This window comes from Balaenoptera physalus (assembly GCF_965194825.1).
Source record: "Balaenoptera physalus genome assembly, chromosome: 1".
In the NCBI taxonomy this organism is placed as follows: Eukaryota; Metazoa; Chordata; class Mammalia; order Artiodactyla; family Balaenopteridae; genus Balaenoptera; species Balaenoptera physalus.
This window is the reverse complement of record NC_138882.1, coordinates 116,365,655-116,385,915: the sequence shown is the minus strand read 5'-3', so window position 1 is coordinate 116,385,915 and position 20,261 is coordinate 116,365,655. Positions and strand designations below refer to the sequence as shown.

The window sequence follows — 20,261 nt, the reverse complement described above, 5'->3', positions numbered from 1 at the left end:
TGGTCATAGGAACATACACATCGATAATTACCTTAAACGTGAACGCATTATATGCTCCAACCAAAATACACAAGCTTGCTGAATGGATACAAAAACAAGATCCATATGCTGTCTACAAGAGACCCACTTCAGACCTAGGGACACATACAGACTGAAAGTGAGGGGATGGAAAAAGATATTCCATGCAAATGGAAATCAAAAGAAAGCTGGAGTAGCAAAACTCATATCAGATAAAATAGACTTTAAAATAAAGAATGTTACAAGAGACAAGGAAGGACACTACATAATGGTCAAGGGATCAATCCAAAAAAAGATATAACAATTATAAATATATATGCACCCAACACAGGAGCACCTCAATACATAAGGCAACTGCTAACAGCTATAAAAGAGGAAATCAACAGTAACACAATAATAGTGGGGGACTTTAACACCTCACCTACACCACTGGAAAGATCATCCAAAATGAAAATAAATATGGAAACAGAAGCTTTAAATGACACAATAGACCAGATAGATTTCATTGATATTTATGGGACATACCATCCAAAAACAGCAGATTACACTTTCTTCTCAAGTGTGCATGGAACATTCTCCAGGATAGATCACATCCTGGGTCACAAATCAAGCCTCAGTAAATTTAAGAAAATTGAAATCATATCAAGCATCTTTTCTGACTACAACGCTATGAGATTAGAAATGAATTACAGGGAAAGAAATGTAAAAAATACAAACACATGGAGGCTAAACAATACGTTACTAAATAACCAAGAGATCACTGAAGAAATTAAAGAGGAAATCACAAAATACCTAGAGACAAATGACAATGAAAACACGATGATCCAAAACCTATGGGATGCAGAAAAAGCAGTTCTAAGAGGGAAGTTTATAGCTATACAAGCCTACCTCAAGAAATAAGAAAAATCTCAAGTAAACAATCTAACCTTACACCTAAAGGAACTAGAGAAAATGAACAAACAAAACCCAAAGTTAGCAGAAGGAAAGAAATCATAAAGATCAGTGCAGAAATAAATGAAAAAGAAACAAAGAAAACAATAGCAAAGATCAATAAAACTAAAAGCTGGTTCTTTGAGAAGATAAACAAAATTGATAAACCATTAGCCAGACTCATCAAGAAAGAGGGAGAGGACTCAAATCAATAAAATTAGAAATGAAAAAGGAGAAGTTACAACAGACACCACAGAAATACAAAGCATCCTATGAGACTACTACAAGAAACTCTATGCCAATAAAATGGACAACCTGGAAGAAATGGACAAATTCTTAGAAAGGTATAACCTTCCAAGACTGAACCAGGAAGAAACAGAAAATATGAACAGACCAAATCACAAGTAATGAAATTGAAACTGTGATTAAAAATCTTCCAACAAACAGAAGTCCAGGACCAGATGGCTTCACAGGTGAATTCTATCAAACATTTAGAGAAGAAATAACACCCATCCTTCTCAAACTCTTCCAAAAAATTGCAGAGGAAGGAACACTCCCAAACTCATTCTATGAGGCCACATCACCCTGATACCAAAACCAGACAAAGATACTACAAAAAAAGAAAATTACGGACCAATATCACTGATGAATGGAGATGCAAAAATCCTCAACAAAATACTAGCAAACAGAATCCAACAACACATTAAAAGGATCATACAGCATGATCAAGTGGGATTTATCCCAGGGATGCAAGGATTCTTCAATATATGCAAATCAATCAATGTGATACACCATATTAACAAATTGAAGAATAAAAACCATATGATCATCTCAATAGATGCAGAAAAAGCTTTTGACAAAATTCAACACCCATGTATGATAAAAACTCTCCAGAAAGTGGGCATAGAGGGAACCTACCTCAACATAATAAAGGCCATATATGACAAACCCACAGCAAACATCATTCTCAATGGTGAAAAACTGAAAGCATTTCCTCTAAGATCAGGGACGAGACAAGGATGTCCACTCTTACCACTATTATTCAACATAGTTGTGGAAGTCCTAGCCATGGCAATCAGAGAAGAAAAAGAAATAAAAGGAATACAAATTGGAAAAGAAGAAGTAAAACTGTCACTGTTTCCAGATGACATGATACTATACATAGAGAATCCTAAAAATGCCACCGGAAAACTACTAGAGCTAATCAATGAATTTGGTAAAGTTGCAAAATACAAAATTAATGCAGAGAAATCTCTTGCATTCCTATACACTAATGATGAAAACTCTGAAAGAGAAATTATGGAAACACTCTCATTTACCATTGCAACAAAAAGAATAAAATACCTAGGAATAAACCTACCTAGGGAGACAAAAGACCTGTATGCAGAAAACTATAAGACACTGATGAAAGAAATTAAAGATGATACCAACAGATGGAGAGATATACCATGTTCTTGGATTGGAAGAATCAATATTGTGAAAACGACTATACTACCCAAAGCAATCTACAGATTCAATGCAATCCCTATCAAATTACCAATGGCATTTTTTACAGAACTAGAACAAATCATCTCAAAATTTGTATGGAGACACAAAAGACCCCGAATAGCCAAAGCAGTCTTGAGGGAAAAAAACGGTGCTGGAGGAATCAGGCTCTCTGACTTCAGACTATACTACAAAGCTGCAGTAATCAAGACAATATGGTACTGGCACAGAAACAGAAACATAGATCAATGGAACAAGATAGAAAGCCCAGAGATAAACCCAAGCACCTATGGTCAACTAATCTATGACAAAGGAGGCAAAGATACACAATGGAGAAAAGACAGTCTCTTCAATAAGTGGTGCTGGGAAAACTGGACAGCTACATGTAAAAGAATGAAATTAGAACACTCCCTAACACCATACACAAAAATAAACTCAAAATGGATTCGAGACCTAAATGTAAGACCAGACACTATAAAACTCTTAGAGGAAAACATAGGAAGAACACTCTCTGACATAAATCACAGCAAGATCTTTTTTGATCCACCTCCTAATGGAAATAAAAACAAAAATAAACAAATGGGACCTAATGAAACTTCAAAGCTTTTGCCCAGCAAAGGAAACTGTAAACAAGACGAAAAGACAACCCTCAGAATGGGCGAAAATATTCGCAAACGAATCAACAGACAAAGGATTAATCTCCAAAATATATAAACAGCTCATGCAGCTCAATATTAAGGAAACAAACAACCCAATCCAAAAATGGGCAGAAGACCTAAACAGACATTTCTCCAAAGAAGATATACAGATGGCCAAGAAGCACATGAAAAGCTACTCAACATCACTGATTTTTAGAGAAATGCAAATCAAAACTACAATGAGGTATCATCTCACACCGGTCAGAATGGCCATCATCAAAAAATCTACAAACAATAAATGCTGGAGAGGGTGTGGAGAAAAGGGAACACTCTTGCACTGTTGGTGGGAATGTAAATTGATACAGCCACTATGGAGAACAGTATGGAGGTTCCTTAAAAAACTAAAAATAGAATTACCATATGATCCAGCAATCCCACTACTGGGCATATACCCAGAGAAAACCATAATTCAAAAAGACACATGCACCCCAATGTTCATTGCAGCACTATTTACAATAGCCAGGTCATGGAAGCAACCTAAATACCCATCGACAGACGAATGGATAAAGAAGTTGTGGTACATATATATACAATGGAATATTACTCAGCCATAAAAAGGAACGAAACTGAGTCATTTGTTGAGATGTGGATGGATCTAGAGACTGTCATACAGAGTGAAGTAAGTCAGAAAGAGGAAAACAAATATCGTATATTAACGCATGTATGTGGAACCTAGAAAAATGGTACAGATGAACTGGTTTGCAGGGCAGAAGTTGAGACACAGATGTAGAGAACAAACGTATGGACACCAGGGGGGGAAAACCACGGTGGGGTGGGAATGTGGTGTTCTGAATTGGGCGATTGGGATTGACATGTATACACTGATGTGTATAAAATTGATGACTAATAAGAACCTGCAGTATAAACAAACAAACAAACAAAACAACTAACACTAAACTTTCTTTGGGTTATTTGTATGGAAATATGTTAATATAAATGTTTCAGACATTACATGAAATTTCTAAAAATCTTATATATTCTGGTATAATGTTATGTCATAATTCTAGTTATTACTTTAAAATGTATATCTCAGAAATAACTAAATTTCCTTGTCAATTGCATTATTATGAACTTTCATCAAATCTTTAAAACCGTGGTCATTTTTAAGTCTTTTGTCATTTACAGACAGTTCTGGGTGTACTCTGATGCTTTCGCAAAAATGTTCCTATAAAAGGGTTTCATCTTCAAGGAATTCATGGAAAAGACTGACAAGTACAGGTTTCTGGTAACTGACTATACTGCTGAACTGAATGAATAAGCATTTTCAGAACTCTAATGGAAAACTCATGAATTCATTAAAGTGCCAACAAAAGATCAAGATGAAAAAGAAATTAATTACATGGGACTGAGTGAACTGATGAGGATGATTATAATTTTTCTGACTTTCTGTTTGAATAAAAAAAAATCCCACAAGGATTCAGAGGCAAAAAATATACAAATCAATTTTCACTGCAAAGTAAAGCAGCTGTTACAGTGGAGGATTATTGGACTGAATGTCAATATTATGACATAGTATGAGTGTGTTTCGTGTTTGGTAATTGCAGTCATTGTTGCTTTTGTTGTGGTCAAAAAAAAAAAAATGGCCCAATATCTTGAAAAACACAACCAACCACAACTCACTAAATATGAAATTAATTTTTAATAGCCCAATAACTCTTAAGGGCATTGAATTTAAATTGTAAAACTCCCCCAAAAGAAATCTCTAGGCCAAGATGGTTTCACTGGAGAATTACAAATTGGAAAATTATTTAAAATAACATGAGCATATCAATTGAAAACCCAACACTCATTCATGATAAAAACTCTCAACAAGTGGAATAAAGGGAAACTACTTCAACTTGAAAAAGAACATCTAAAAACACCTATTGCTAACATTATATTTAATGGAACAAAGACTGCTTTCCTCCTAAAATCTTCTAAAGGCAAGAATGTCCAGCCTCACCACACTAATCCACATATTATTGGAAGTTCTAGCCAGTGCAAAAGGGCAAGATAAGGAAACAAAAGGTATACACATTGGAAAGGAAAAAATAAAATTGTCCCTATTTGCACATAACACATCAATGCCTACACAAAAAATTCCAAGGAGTCGATGAAAAAACCTGTGGAACTAAGAAGTGAGAACAATGAGGTCACAGGATACAAGATAAACATGCACAAATCAATTGCAGGGTGTCAGTTAAAATGGCACAGTAGGAGTAATGGCTAATTTTATGTCAGCTTGGCTGGGCCATGGTGCCCAGATATGTGGTTAAACCTCATTCAGGAAATTTCAGTGAAGGTGTTTATGTATGAAATTAACATTTAAATTGCTATACTCTGAACAGACTGCCCTCCATAATGTGAGTGGGTCTCATCTAATCAGGTGACGGTCTGGATAGAATGAAAAACTGAATTCTACAGCATATGGCCTTCAGACTTGAACTCCAACATCTGCTCTTTCCTGAGCCTTCAGCCTGACAGCCTTTGGACTTGAACTGCAGCATTAGCCCTTCTCTGGGTCTCCAGCCTGCCAGCCCACCTTATAGTCTTTGGACTTGTCAGCCTCCACATTCAAATGAGGTAATTCCTTGAAATAAATCTCTTTCCATATATATATATATATACACACAATCTATTAGTTCTGTTTCTCTTGAGAACTCTGTAGAATACAGTAAGGAAATTCAACTCTGACGAATACAGTAAGGAAATTCAAGGACCTGTCCCTTCAAAGAAAGACTAAGAGTCCAAAAAAAAAAAACAACAAAAACCCCAAATTGTCAGAAACAGCTATTTCCAAACTCTGGAAAATAGTAAAAGTTTTGAAGCAACAAAGTGAATACTGAATCAAGAAAAAGCAACTTAAAAATGGTAGGAGAGCTTTGTGGCATTTTAACTTAGCCTAGCTGCAACCCCTTGCACAGCACAGCAGAAGTCAAAAAGACATCACTCAGCATTCCTGTTCTCAGGACCTGGTTCCTCAAAGAGCAGAGCAGACCTTGTTCCAAAAGAATGTGTATGTTTGTTTTAGCCTGTCTGGGGGTTGGATAAAAGACCGAAGAAATGCATGTTTTTGTTTCATCTAACTCAAAAATGTCTCAGAACAGAAAAGCAGCAAAGAAGAGGATGTTACAAAGATTGGGAGGAAAAGCTGCACAGAGAGATACTTTGGTGAAGAAGGGCTGTGAAAAGCATGTGTATAAAATGGGGAATCCAGAAATCCATGTCAATGCCTAGGGCAGGATGCAAGTTCAGAAAAGACCTGAAAAAACCCTAAGCTTCCACCTCTAGCTAATCTTTAGGCTCAGTGGGAGCAGGAAATGAAGGCTAATGCAGAGTTGTAAATAACCTGGCTAAGAATTGGAGGAGTGTCCGAAAATAAAGTCAATTTGCAATGACTGGAAAAGTTTTATCTTCTTAAATTTTTCTTTGTTTTATTCTCTTCCCCATTTTTTTGCCTCCAGGCATTGTAAGGAAATTTCTGTCAGACCAGTAGGTGACCACAAACTAAAGGAACAGAGACTTCAGAGACAAAAATACAGTTAAAAATTTTTTAGAAAAATCACTGCAAACCAAATTAAGTAACAACAAGAAACCCTGAGAGGAAGCAACCTGATTTCTACAGCTATCACATTATAATATTTAAAAGGTCCAGTTTTTAAGGAAAATTACAAGGCATGCAAAGAAACAAGAAGGTATGTCCCATTCATAGGAAAAAAATCAATAGCGACTGTCCCTGAAGAACAGACATGGGACTTACTGGACAAAGCCTTTAGATTGACTGTTGTAAATATGCTCAAAAAGATAAAAGAAACCATGGTGAAAGAACTAAAGGAAACCAGGAGAACAGTGTCTCAACAGAGAGAATATCAATAAAGAGAAATAAATCAAACAAAAATTTATAAAAAGGAACTAAACAGAAATTCTGGGGCTGAACAATAATTAAATTGAAAAACTCACTAGTGGGCTTCAAAAGTAGATTTGAGCAAGCAGAAGAAACAATTAGTGAATGTGAAAATCGGTCAAATGAAATTATGCAGTCTGAAGAGTAGAAAAAAGAATAAAGAGAAATGAACAGAGGTTAAGAGACCTGTGGATACCACCAAGTGTACCAACACATATATAATGACAGACAAAGAAGTAGAGGAGTGAAGAGGTAGAAAGAATATTTCAAAAATTAATGGCCATAAACATCCAAAACCTGAAAAGGAATGAGTCTAATCAAACAAGGAACACAACAAACTCCAAGTAGGATAAAGAGAAAGAGATCCAGACTAAGTCACATTAATATAAAATTGTCAAAATTCAAAGACAAAGAATGAATAATAAAAGCAGCAATGGAGAAGCAAGGGATCGTAGACAAGAGGTCCTTATTAAGACTGAAAGGTACTTTCTCATCAGAAACTATGGAGGCCAGAAAGCACTGACATGATATTTATAAAGTGCTGAAAGAAAACACCTGTCAACCAAGAATTCTATACCTAGCAAAATTATACTTCAAAAATGAAAGAGGAATTAAGACAATTCCAGATAAACAAAAGCTGAGAAAGTTCATCATTGGTAGACCTGCCCTACAAGAAATGTTAAAGGGAGTCCTTCAGACTGCAATGAAAGGATACTTTATGGCAACTCAAAGTCATAAAAAGAAAGAATAATGAAAGGCAACTCTGCAGGTAAACATAAAAGCCAGTATTAATATATAAAGATGTAGCATGGGACAGTAACAACAAAACAGAGGACCAACGGAATGGAATAGAAACAGAGTTTTTACACCATTGAAACAATGTTAGTATTAATTCAAACTAGATTATTATATGATGTTAATTGTAATTGTCAAGGTAAATACAAGAAAATAACTGAAAAATACACATAAAAGGAAATGAGAAGTCAAAATGATACACCACAAAAAGATAAACACAAAAGAAAGCAGTAACGGATAGAACAACCACACAGATTATCAATAAGGAAATAGAGAACAACATTATAGACCAGTAGGTCCTAACAGACATACACAGAATAATCTACCCAAGAACAACATACATATTCTGCTCAAGTGCACATGGAACATGCTCCAGGATAGACCACGCTAGGCTATAAAACAAATCATAACAAATTCAAAAAGATGCAAATGACACAAATACCTTTTCTGATGAAATGGAATCAAACTAGAAATCAACAACACAAAGAAAACTGGAAAATCCACAAATCTGTGGAAATTAAACAACACATTCTTAAACAGCCAATGAGTCAAGAAAAATGGAAAAGGGGAAATTAAAAAATACCTTAAGGGGCTTCCCTGGTTGCGCAGTGGTTGAAAATCTGCCTGCTAATGTAGGGGACATGGGTTCGAGCCCTGTTCTGGGAAGATCCCACATGCCGCAGAGCAACTAGGCCCGTGAGCCACAACTACTGAGCCTGCGCGTCTGGAGCCTGTGCTCCACAACAAGAGAGGCCGCGATAGTGAAGAGGCCCACGCACCGCGATGAAGAGTGGCCCCCACTTGCCGCAACTAAAGCCCTCGCACAGAAACGAAGACTCAACACAGCCAAAAATAAATATAAAAAATAAATAAATAAATAAATAAAAATATTTTTTTAAAAAGACATTCAAATTGGAAAGGAAAACAAAAAATTGTCTCTATTCACAGACAACATGATCTTATGTAAAAAACCTGAAATATACCACAAAAAACTGTTAAAACTAATAAGCAAATTCAGCAATGTTATAAGATATAAAATCAACACACAAAAATCAGGTGTGCTTCTATACGCTAACAATGAACAATCTAAGAAAAAAATTAAGAAGACAATCTCATTTATGATAGCATCAAAAAGAGTAAAATACTTAGGAATAAACTTAACCAACAAGATGAAAGACTTGTACAATGAAAACTACAAATACTGCTGAAAGGAATGAAAGAAAACAATAAACTGAAAGATATCCAGTGTTCATGGATTGGGAGACTTATTTAAGATATCCAAACTATCCAAAGCAATCAACAGATTCAATTCGATCACCATCAAATTCCCAGTAGCATTTAATTTTTTGCAGAAGTGGATAAATTCATCCTAAAATTTATATTAAATCTCAAGAGATCCCAAATAGCCAAAATAATTCTGAAAAAGAAGAACCAAGTGGCAGGTCTCACACTTCCTGATTTCAAAATATATCACAAAGCTTCAGTAAATAAAATATTCTGGCACTGGCATAAAAACAGACAAATAGACCAAAGGAATAGAAGAGAGAGTCCAGAAATACACCCATATATATGGTCAAATAATCTTCAATAATGATGCCAAGACAACTCAATGGAGAATGGACAGTATCTTCAACAACTGGTGCTGGGAAAACTGGATAAACACAAACAAAAGGATGAAGTTGGACTCATCTCATACCATATACAAAATTAACTCAGAATGGATCAAAGACCTAAATGTAAGACCTAAATCTATAAAACTCCTAGAACAAAACATAGGGGAAAAGCTTCATGATACTGGACTTGGCAATGATTTCTTGGATACGACACCAGAAGCAGAGAAAACAAAAGCAAAAACAGGCAAATGGAAGCACATCAAACTTAAAAACTTCTGTGCATGAAAGGATACAATCAATAGAAAAAAAAGGGCAATCTCCAGAAAGGAAGAAAATACTAGCAAGTTATATATCTGATAAGGAGTTAATATCTAGAATATATAAAGAACTTATATAACTCAATAGCAACAAAAAACAAACAACCCAATTACAAAACTGGACAAAGGAGTTGAATAAACATTTCTCCAAACATGATCTATAACTAGCCAACAAGCATATGAAGATGCTCAACGTCACTAATTATCAGAGAAATGTAAATCAAAATCATAATGAGGTATCACCTCGTATCTAGTAGGATGGGTCTATCAAAATAACATATGTTGATGAAGATGTGGACAAAATGGAAACGGTGGGCACTCGGGATTATAAAGTGGTGCAAAAACAGTATGGAGGTTCCTCAAAAACTTAAAAATATAACTATCATACGATCCAGCAATCCCACTTCTAGGTATATACCCAGAAGAAATTTTAAAAGAGCCTTGAAGAGATATTTGCGCACCCATGTTCATAACAGCACTATTCACAATAGCCAAGACATGGAAGCAACCCAAAGGTCACCTGACAAATGAATGCATAAAGGAAACACGGTATGTACACCGAATGGAATATTATATAGCCTTAAAAAGGAAGAAAATGTTGTCACATGCTACAACATGGATGAACGCTAAGGACACTATGCTAAGTGAAATAAGCTAGTCTCAAAAAACAAATATTGGTGATTCCACTTGTATGAGGTATCTAAAGTAGTCAAATTCATAGAAACAGAAAGTAGAATGTAGTTACCAGGGACTGAAAGGAGGAGGAAAAAAGGGAGTTGTTGTTCAATGGGTATAGAGTTTCAGATGCCTGAGATGAAAAAGTTCTGGATTTGTTTCATAACAATGTGAATACACTTAATACTCTTGAACTGTACACTTAAAAATGGTTAAGATGGTAAATTTTATGTTATATGGGTTTTTTTTAAACCACAATTTTTAAAAGGGCAGTAATAGAGGAAATAAGGAATAAAACAGTTATAAGATATGTATACAAAAAACAGCAAGATAGCAAAAGTCCTCACTTATCAGTAAGTACTCTAAACAAAACTCACCAATGATAAGGTAGCAATTGGCATGATTTAAAAAATGATCCAACTATATCTGTTCACAAGATTCACACTTAATGAAATACACAGGATGGAAAGTGAAAGGATGGAAAAAGATATTCCACGCAAATATCAACCAAACAAGAGCCACAGTTGCTATACTAATATAAGACAAAATAGAATTCAAAACAAAAACTGTTACAAAAAACAAAGAAGGACATTATATATTGATGAAAGGGTTAATTCATTATGAAAATCAACAAGTATAAACATATATGTGCCTAACAATCAAGACCTAAAATATATGAAGAAAAACTGACAGAAATGAAAAAAGACAGTTCTACAATAATAGGTGCTGGATACATCAATACCCCAGTTTCATAATAATGGATAGAAAAATCCAACAGAAGATCAATAAAGAAATAAATGGCTTCAACAACAATATAAGTCAGCTAGACCTGACAGATATATACAAAACATTCTACTCAAAAAGAGCAGAATACATATCTTCTCAAGTGTACATGTAACACTTTCTAAGACAGACCACATGTTAGTCCATAAAATAAGTCTCCACATATTAAAAAGAGAGAGCTCATACAAAGTATCTTTTTCGACTACATGGAATAAAACTAGAAATTAGTAATAGAAGGAAACCTAAAAAATTCACAAACATGTGGAAATAAAAAACACCTTCTTAAACAAGCAATGGACCAGAGAAGATCTCATGAGGGAATAAGAAAATACTCTGAGATAAATGAAAATGAAAACACAACGTATTGAAACTTACGGGATGCAGCAAAAGCAGTATTCAGGGGAATATTTATAACTATAAAAGCCTACATTAAAAAAGATACATGTCATATCAATAATGTAACTTTACACATTAAAGAACAACAACAACAACAAAACTAAACTGCAAACTAGCAAAATAATAGAAATAATAATGATTAGAGTGGAAATAAACAAAATAGAGATTTGAAAAATAACAGAATCAGTGAAACCAAAAATTGGTTCTTTGATCAATAAAACTGAAAAAGCTTTAGCTAGACTGACCAAGAAAAAAAAAGAGAAAACTCAAGTTACTAAAATGAGAAATGCAAGAGGGACACTACTACCAACCTTATGGAAGTAAGAGGGGTATAAGAGTATACTACAATCAATTGTATACTAACAAGTTAATAACCTAGGTGAGATGGACAAATTCCTAGAAACACATGAACTACCAAAAATAACTCAAGAAGAAATAGAAAATCTGAAAAGACCTATAATAAGTAAAGAGATCGATTCAGTAATCAAAAATCTCCCTAAAAGAAAAAGCCCAAGACCAGATGGTTTCACTAGTGAACTCTTCCAATCATTTCAAGTGGAATTAATCATCAATCCTTCTCAAATTCTACCAAAAATAGAAGAGGAAACACTTTCTAACAATTCTATAAGGCCACCATTAAACTGACTTCAAAGACATCATGAGAAAAGAAAACTAGTGACCAAGATTCCCTATTATATGGATGCAAAGATCCTAAACAAAATACTAGCAAAATAAATCTATAACCTACTAAAATGATTATGTATCATGACCATTTGAGATTTATCCCAGGAATTCAATGGTAGTTTAATATAAGAAGATCAACCAATGTAACATACCACATTATCAGACTGAAAAACAAAAACCAATAGAGCATCTCAATAAAAGCAGAAAAAGCATCTGACAAAATTATACACCCTTTCACAACAAAAACACTTAATAAAGTATGAATATAAGGGAAGTTCCTCAACCTGATAAAGACCATCTATGAAAAACCCACAGCCAACATCACACTTTATAGTGAAAGACTGAAAACTTTCCCACTAAGATCAGGAACAAGACAAGGAGGTCTGTTCTTCCCACTTCTATTCAACATTGTGTAACAGGTTGTAGTTAGGGCAAACATGAAAGAAAAAGGAATAAAAGGCATCCAGATCGGAAAGAAATAAACTATCTCTACTTGCAGCCGACATGATCTTATATAAAGAAAACTCTAAATAATACACACACACAAAAAAACCTATTAGAGCTAATAAACAAGTTCAGAAAAAACTGCAATATACAACATGAATATAGAAAAATCAGCTGCAATGAAAAATCTGAAAATGAAATTTTTAAATTCCATTTACAATAGCTTCAAAAAGAATAAAATACTTGAGAAAAATTTAAATAAAGAAGCAAATTAATACACAAAAAACTAAAAAACATAGTTAAAGGAAATTAAAGAAGACATAAATAAATGAAAAGACATCCTGTATCCTGTGTTCACAGCCTGGAAGACTTTATATTGTTAAGATGGCAATACTACCACCTAAAAGCCATCTACAGATTCAGTGCAATCCTCATCAATATTCCAACAGTGTTTTTGTCAGAAATAGAAATGCTGATCCTAAAGTTCATATGAATTTGCAAGGGATCCCAAATACCCAGTACAACAATCTTAAAAAAGAAGAACAAAGTTAGAGGACTCAATCTCCGAAATCAAATCTTACTACAGAGCTACAATAATAAATGTGGTACTGACATAAGGATATACCAATGGAACAGAATTGAAAGTATAGAAATAAACCCATTCATCAATAGCCAACTGATTTTCAATAAGGGCACTAAGACCACTGAATGGGAAAAGTCTTGTCTCTTCAACAAATGATGCTGGGATAACTGGATATCCACATCCAAAGGAATAAAGTTGGACTCCTACCTCACACCATATGCAAAAATTAATTCAAAATAGATCAAAGACCTAAATATAAGAGCTAAAATTATAAAACTCTTAGAAGAAAGCATAGGAATAAGTCTTCGTGACCTTGGATTTCACAATGGATTCCTAGATATGACAAAAGCAACAAAAAACAAAACAATAAATTGGACTTCATCAAAATTGAAAACTTTTGTGCATCAAAGGACATTAAGAAATGAAAAGACACTCTATAGAGTGGGAGAAAATATTTGCAAATTATTTTTCTGATAAGGGTCTAGTCTCCAGAATATATAAAGAACCCCTACAACTCAACAACAAAAAGATGAACAATCCAATTTTTTAAATGGGCAAAGGACTTAAATAGACATTTCTCCAAAGACAATCTATAAATGGCCAAGAAGCACATGAAAAGATGATCAACCTCACTAGTCATTTAAGAAATGCAAACCAAAACCACAATAAGATACCACTTCATACCCACTAGCATGCCTATAATCCAAAAAATGAAAAATAATAAGTGTTAGCAAGGATACAGAGTAATAGGAATCTTTGTACATTCCTCGTGGGAATATAAAATGGTGCGGTCACCATGGAAAAGTGTGGCAGTTGCTCAAGAAGTTAAAACACTGAATTATCACATGACCCGTTAATTCTACTTCTACGTATATGTAGAAAAGAATTAAAAACAGATATTCAAACAAAGGTACACAAATGTGCACAGCAGCACTATTTACAATAGTCTAAAAGTGTAAGCAACCCAAACGCCCATCCACAGACCAGACGAATGGATAAAGAAATTAGCATAGTCATACAATAGAATGTTTCTCAGGCATAAACAGGAATAAAGTACTCATCTGCTACAAAGTGGATGAGCCTAAAAAACATTATGTGAAATAAACATGACACAAAAGGTTACATACTGTATGATCTTATTTACATGAAATATATAGAATAGGGAAAATCACAGAGATAGAAAAGCAGATTCATGGTTGCCAGGGGCTGGGAGGAGGGAGGAATGAATAGTGACTGCTTAATGGGTACAGGATCTCCTCCTTGGGAGTGTCGAAGTATCTTGGAACTAGTTAGAGGTCATGGTTGCACAATATTGCAAATTCACTAAAAGGTCACTGAATTTTATATTTTAAAATTAATAATTTATTTTAGGCGAATTTTACCTCAAAGGAAAAAAAGCAATTGCATTTCTATATACTAACAATGAACATATAGAATCTGAAATTAAAATCACAATACCACTAACGATCAATCCAAATAAAATGAAACACTCAGGTACAAACTTAACATGCAAAATATCTGTATGTTGAAATTACAAATGCTGATGAAAGAAATCAACCTAAATAAATGGAAGATAGATTGAAGACTCAATATAGTAAAAATTTCAATTTCATTCTTCCCAAATCAATCTATAGGTTTAATGCAAATCCTATCAAATCCCAGGAAAGATTTTGGTAGATACATGTAAGCTTATTTTAAACTTTATATGAAAAGATACAGGCCTTAGAATAGCTAAAACAATCTGTAAGAATAAAGTGGGATGAATCATTCTACCCTAAATTAAGGCCAACTATACAGCTACAGTAGTCAAAACAGCATGGTATTGGATAGACATATAGATCAAAGGAACAGAACTGAGAACCCAGAAATAGATCCACACCAATATCCCCAACTGATTTTCGACAAAGATCCAAAAACAGGTCAACAGAGGAAAGGTAGCCTTTTGCAACAAAATGGTGCTACAGCAATTAGATGCTCATAGGTAAAGAAAAAAAAACCTTGAATTAAGTCTTACAACTTGTAAAAAATTAATTCAGAATGGATCACTATGAACTTGGATGTAAAATGCAAGTCTATAAAACTTTTAGAAAACAAAACAAAACAAAAAACATCTTCGGGATCTAGGGTAAAGAGTTCTTAGACTTGACACTAAACGCACAATTCAAAAAGAAAAAATTGATGGGCCTCTCAAAATTTAAAACTTCTACTCTGCAAAAGACCATGTTAAGAAGATAACACAAGCTACAGAACAGGAGAAAGCATTTACAAGCCCCGTATCTGACAAAGGACTAGTGGGTAGAGTATATAACTCTCAAGACTCAATATAAAAAAAACAAAAAAACCCAATTAGAAAATGGGTGAAAGACATGAACGGATATTTTGCTTAAGAGAATATAAAAATGCAAATGAGCACAGGAAAAGATGGTGAACATCATTAGCCGTTAGGGAAATGCAAATTAAAAGCACACTGAGATATCACTACGCACCTTTCAAAATGGCTAAAAAAAAAAAAGTGACATCTACCACCTAATGTTGGCAAAGATGTGGAGAAACTGGATCATTTATACACTGCTAGAAAACAATTTGGCCATTTCTGATAAAACTAAACATGCAACTAGCATGCAACCCAGCAATTGCACTCTTGGGCATTTATTCTATAGAAATGAAAACTGATGTTTACATACAAACCTATACACAAATGTTCACATTAGCTTTATTCATAATATCCCCAAACTGGAATTGACCCAGACGTCCTTCAATAGGTGAATAAACTGTGGTACACTGACGCCGTGGAATACTACTCAGAATAAAAAGGAATGAACGAATCAATGTACACAGTAACTTGTATGAATCTTGAGGGAATTGTGCCAGTTGAAAAAAGCCAATACCAAAAGGTTATATACTGTATGATTCCATTTGTACAACATTCTTGGAATGACAAAATTATAAAAATGGCAAACAGATTACTAGTTACAAGGGATTAGGGGACAATGGGAAGGGAAGCAAGTTGGCTATAAAAAGGCATCCCTCGGGGTTCTTGTGAGGGTAGTGTTCCATAACTTGACTATATCAAAGTCAGTATCCTGAGTATGATATTGTATTGCGGTTTTTGCAAGATGTTACCATTAGGTAAAGGGTACAGGGATCTCTGTATTATTTCTTTTAACTGCACGTGAAACTACAATTACATCAAAATTAAACTGCCCTCTTCAAAAATGCCAAGATCATTAAAGAGAAATAAAAGATGATATAAAGGACATTACTGAAACAACTGGTAAAGTTTTAACATGAGCTATGGATTAGATAGGACAATAATACTGCACCAATGGTACATTTCCTGACAGAGTCCTTATTTTTAGGAAATAGATACTGAAGTATTCACAGATAAATGGACATGACGTCTGCAAATTAGTCTCGAATAGTTCAGGAGAAAAATGACAACAAATAAATACTTGTATAGATACAGATAAGGAAAACACAAATAAAGCAAATGTCGCAAAATGTTAACTGGTGAATCTGGGGATGAGTACAGAGGAGCCCTTTATACTATCTAGTAACTTTTCTAAGTGTGAAAGTGTATCAACATTAATTTTTTTTTAATTATCAATGAAAAAAATAAAAAATAAATAAAATTACCAATGAGAGTAGGTGGGCAACAACACTGTATTATTGCTCCAAAATAATATCTTCTTATGAGGGTGAAGGAGAAATGGGTGAGAGTCTAAATGAGATAAGACTACATATTTGACTACAGCTTTTTATACATGGTTTCTTTTCTTCATAGCAAAATTATTCCACAGCTCTTATGAGAGGCAGCATACAAAGCCTTTAAGAGCACAAACTCTGAAGCTAGACTACCTGATTCAATTCTCAGCCCTTCCACTGCTAAGTCAATTAAACTCATTTTATCCCAGTTTCTTTACCTGAAAACTGAGGATTGAGTTGATATTTTATAAAGTACTTATAACAATGCCTACCACATAGTAAGCACTATATAATGTTAAATAAAAGAAATCTGGGCTTATCATGGTTTTGGTTTTAATCAATCAGATAAAAATCTGCTTGTTTGTCAACTGTGGAGACAGTAAACACTATATAAACTTTTGTTTATGAAATAAATCTAAGGTTATCATAGTTTTAGTTTTCATCAGTCAGTCAAAAAATATAAGAGCCTATCACCTGCCAAGGGTACTGTAGGAGATGTTATTATTTAGTATCTTATTTATTATCTTGTCATGCTTTTAAGTCATTGAATCAATAGGTTGTTCAGTTTACAATCATCACAGATATACAGAGAAAGTAACTTCCTAGGGACTATGTCCTCAAGAAAGAGCCAAGATTTAAGTTGAACTTTCTTGGATGAGTTAAATTTCAAGGGTACAGATGAACTGAGGATGAGAGTGGTGATATGAGTAACTGTGAAAGTGTCGGGATTTTCCAAGAGCAATGATAATCAATTAGGCTACAGCAAAATGTTTATTTAAAAAAACAGCAGGAGATGAAACATTAAAGTTGACTGGAACATGAATTTGAAAGCTCCTGAATGTAAGATCTAAAAATTAAAATTTATCCTTAAGGAGTTGTTAAATGTTTTTTTTTTTTGAGCAAATAATGTAATTAGGGTAACTTCCTAAAAAACTGAATCAAATGATCTTACAGAAATAAAATGAAGTGAGCAAAGACATATCATTCACAGATGAATACAATAGAGAGGATAAACAAAACAGCAATGGGAATGGAAAGGAAAGATACACATTACACTGACAAGGTAAAAGCAAAAAGACCTAGTAACTGACCAAATCTTTAAGACAGAAAGTAAGCAATGTAAATATTCAGAGGGATTTTGGTCTCAATGATGAGAATGGGGCGCTAGCAAGAACAGGTTTTGAGAGTAAAGGTGACTAATTCAGTATAAATATGGTGATGTTAGAATACACAAATGAAAGTATCCAAACTGATTGTGTTTTTAGTAGAAGACCTGTTTCAATAATGTCATTAAAAATATTTCTGATTAGGGCTTCCCCGGTGGCACAATGTTTAAGAATCCACCTGCCAATGCAAGGGACATGGCTTCGAGCCCTGGTCCGGGAAGATCCCACATGCCGCAGAGAAACTAAAGCCCATGCGCCACAGTTACTGAGCCTGCACTCTAGAACCCGCGAGCCACAACTACTGAAGCCTGCGCGCCTAGAGCCCGTGCTCCACAAGAAGAGAAGCCACCGCAATGAGAAGTCCGCGTACTGCAACAAAGAGTGGCCCCTGCTCGCCACAACTAGAGAAAGCCCGTGCACGGCAACGAAGACCCAACACAGCCAAAAATAAATAAATAAAATAAATAAATTTATTGAAAAAAATACTTCTGATTAGAAAGTGAAATATGTTTGTTGGAATGGAAGGAAGGCAGTATAAATATGAATGGTTACAGGGTAATTTAAGGGGAGAAATATTACTCAAGTGAAAGAATAATCTTTTAAGTTGGAAGAACTAACTTGTCTGCCACGCCTGTCATTTGACTAAAAATAAAATTTGATTAGATATTAAACGTTATATGTAAACACTGACTGATTATTCAACAAATGTTTATTGAGTTCCTCTGTGCCAAGAACGGCTCTAGATGGTGAGTATACAATGGTGAACAAAGTAGGCAAAGTCCTACTGTCACATATACCTTTTTTCCTAATGATTTGCTGAATCACAATTAACCTAAAGACTTCATGACCAGGACTTCCCTGGTGGTCCACTGATAAAGAATCCACCTTCCAATGCAGAGGACATGGGTTTGATCCCTGGTCGGGGAACTAAGATCCCACATGCCGCGGGGCAACTAAGCCCGCACACCACAACTACTGAGCTTGCGCGCCTCAACGAGTGAGCCTGCATGCCACAAACTACAGAGCCCACGCACTCTGGAGCCCGCGCACCACAGCTAGAGAGAGAAAACCCACATACCACAACTACAGAGAAGCCTGTGAGCCACAACGAAGAGCCCGTGTGCGCTGCAATGACAGATCCCGCATGCCTCAACGAAGCTGCTGCGTGCCACAACTAAGACCAGACGCAGCCAAAAGAAAGAAAGAAAGAAAATAAATTAAAAAAAAAAAAAAGACTTCATGACCATTTTAACCTAAACTTTGTTACACAGGCAGGAAAATAAATTATTAAATATCAGAGTTCATATCTAGCTAATATGTATTAGACACTATTAATGGAAATCCAAGATTTAACACATTTAAGATATCCTTAGGCTATTCAAGTATCTTTGGTAAGACTATTGCCATCAATAGTATGATTAATTGTTCATTAATGGTATTAAATCTTGTTTAATTAAGAGTAAGCAGAGACTAGAATCTAATAAAAACAGCAGCTCATAAATTTATATGGAGCAACTCATTTTCAACAATCTTTAGGTCAACTGAATAGCTCATATATAAAGATGCTTTGTAATATCTTGCAGAGAGATATCAAAACAAAAAATAAATTTGTGAGATATTATGAAGATTTAATGCTGATGACTCTCCGATCTCTTTAAGTTACAGGTCTCTTGCATCTAACTGCCACCTGACATTTCCACTCAGATGTCTTGAGCTACTTCAAGCTCAATATAGCTAAAATTTAGCTCTTGTTCTCCATAAACCTGCTTCTTCTCCACAGTTCCTATCTGTGAATATCGCACTACTGCCAGGCCAGAAACATGGATATCATCCTCAACTCCTTCCTTACTCTCCTACCACCAATTCCTTTACAATTCATCACCAAAGCTGATCTATTTTCTTGTCTAAATCTCTCTCAAATCCAACTACAGCTTTTCCATTACAACCACTCTAAAGTCAGGCCAGCAGCCTCCCCCTACAAACGGGTCATCCTGATTCCAATCTAGCTTCTCCACTAATTTGTTCTCCATTTTAATTCTCCACATTTCTAAAACCCTGATCTGATCACATCACGTCCTCACACTTA

At 34.7% G+C, this 20,261-nt stretch overlaps 1 protein-coding gene across 32 annotated transcripts in view; it reads right to left on the bottom strand.

Annotated features, from left to right (window-relative positions):
• The window catches only part of ZNF644 (zinc finger protein 644), a 124,474-nt gene that overhangs the window by 60,616 nt on the left and 43,597 nt on the right, over positions 1-20,261 (bottom strand). Inside the window, exon 2 of one of the 32 annotated variants that reach the window (XM_082476372.1) lies at positions 19,254-19,349. The exons of the other annotated variants lie outside the window; for them this stretch is intronic. The gene's annotated coding sequence lies outside the window, so the exon portion shown is untranslated. The remainder of the gene's footprint in view (positions 1-19,253; positions 19,350-20,261) is intronic. 32 annotated transcript variants of the gene reach the window in all.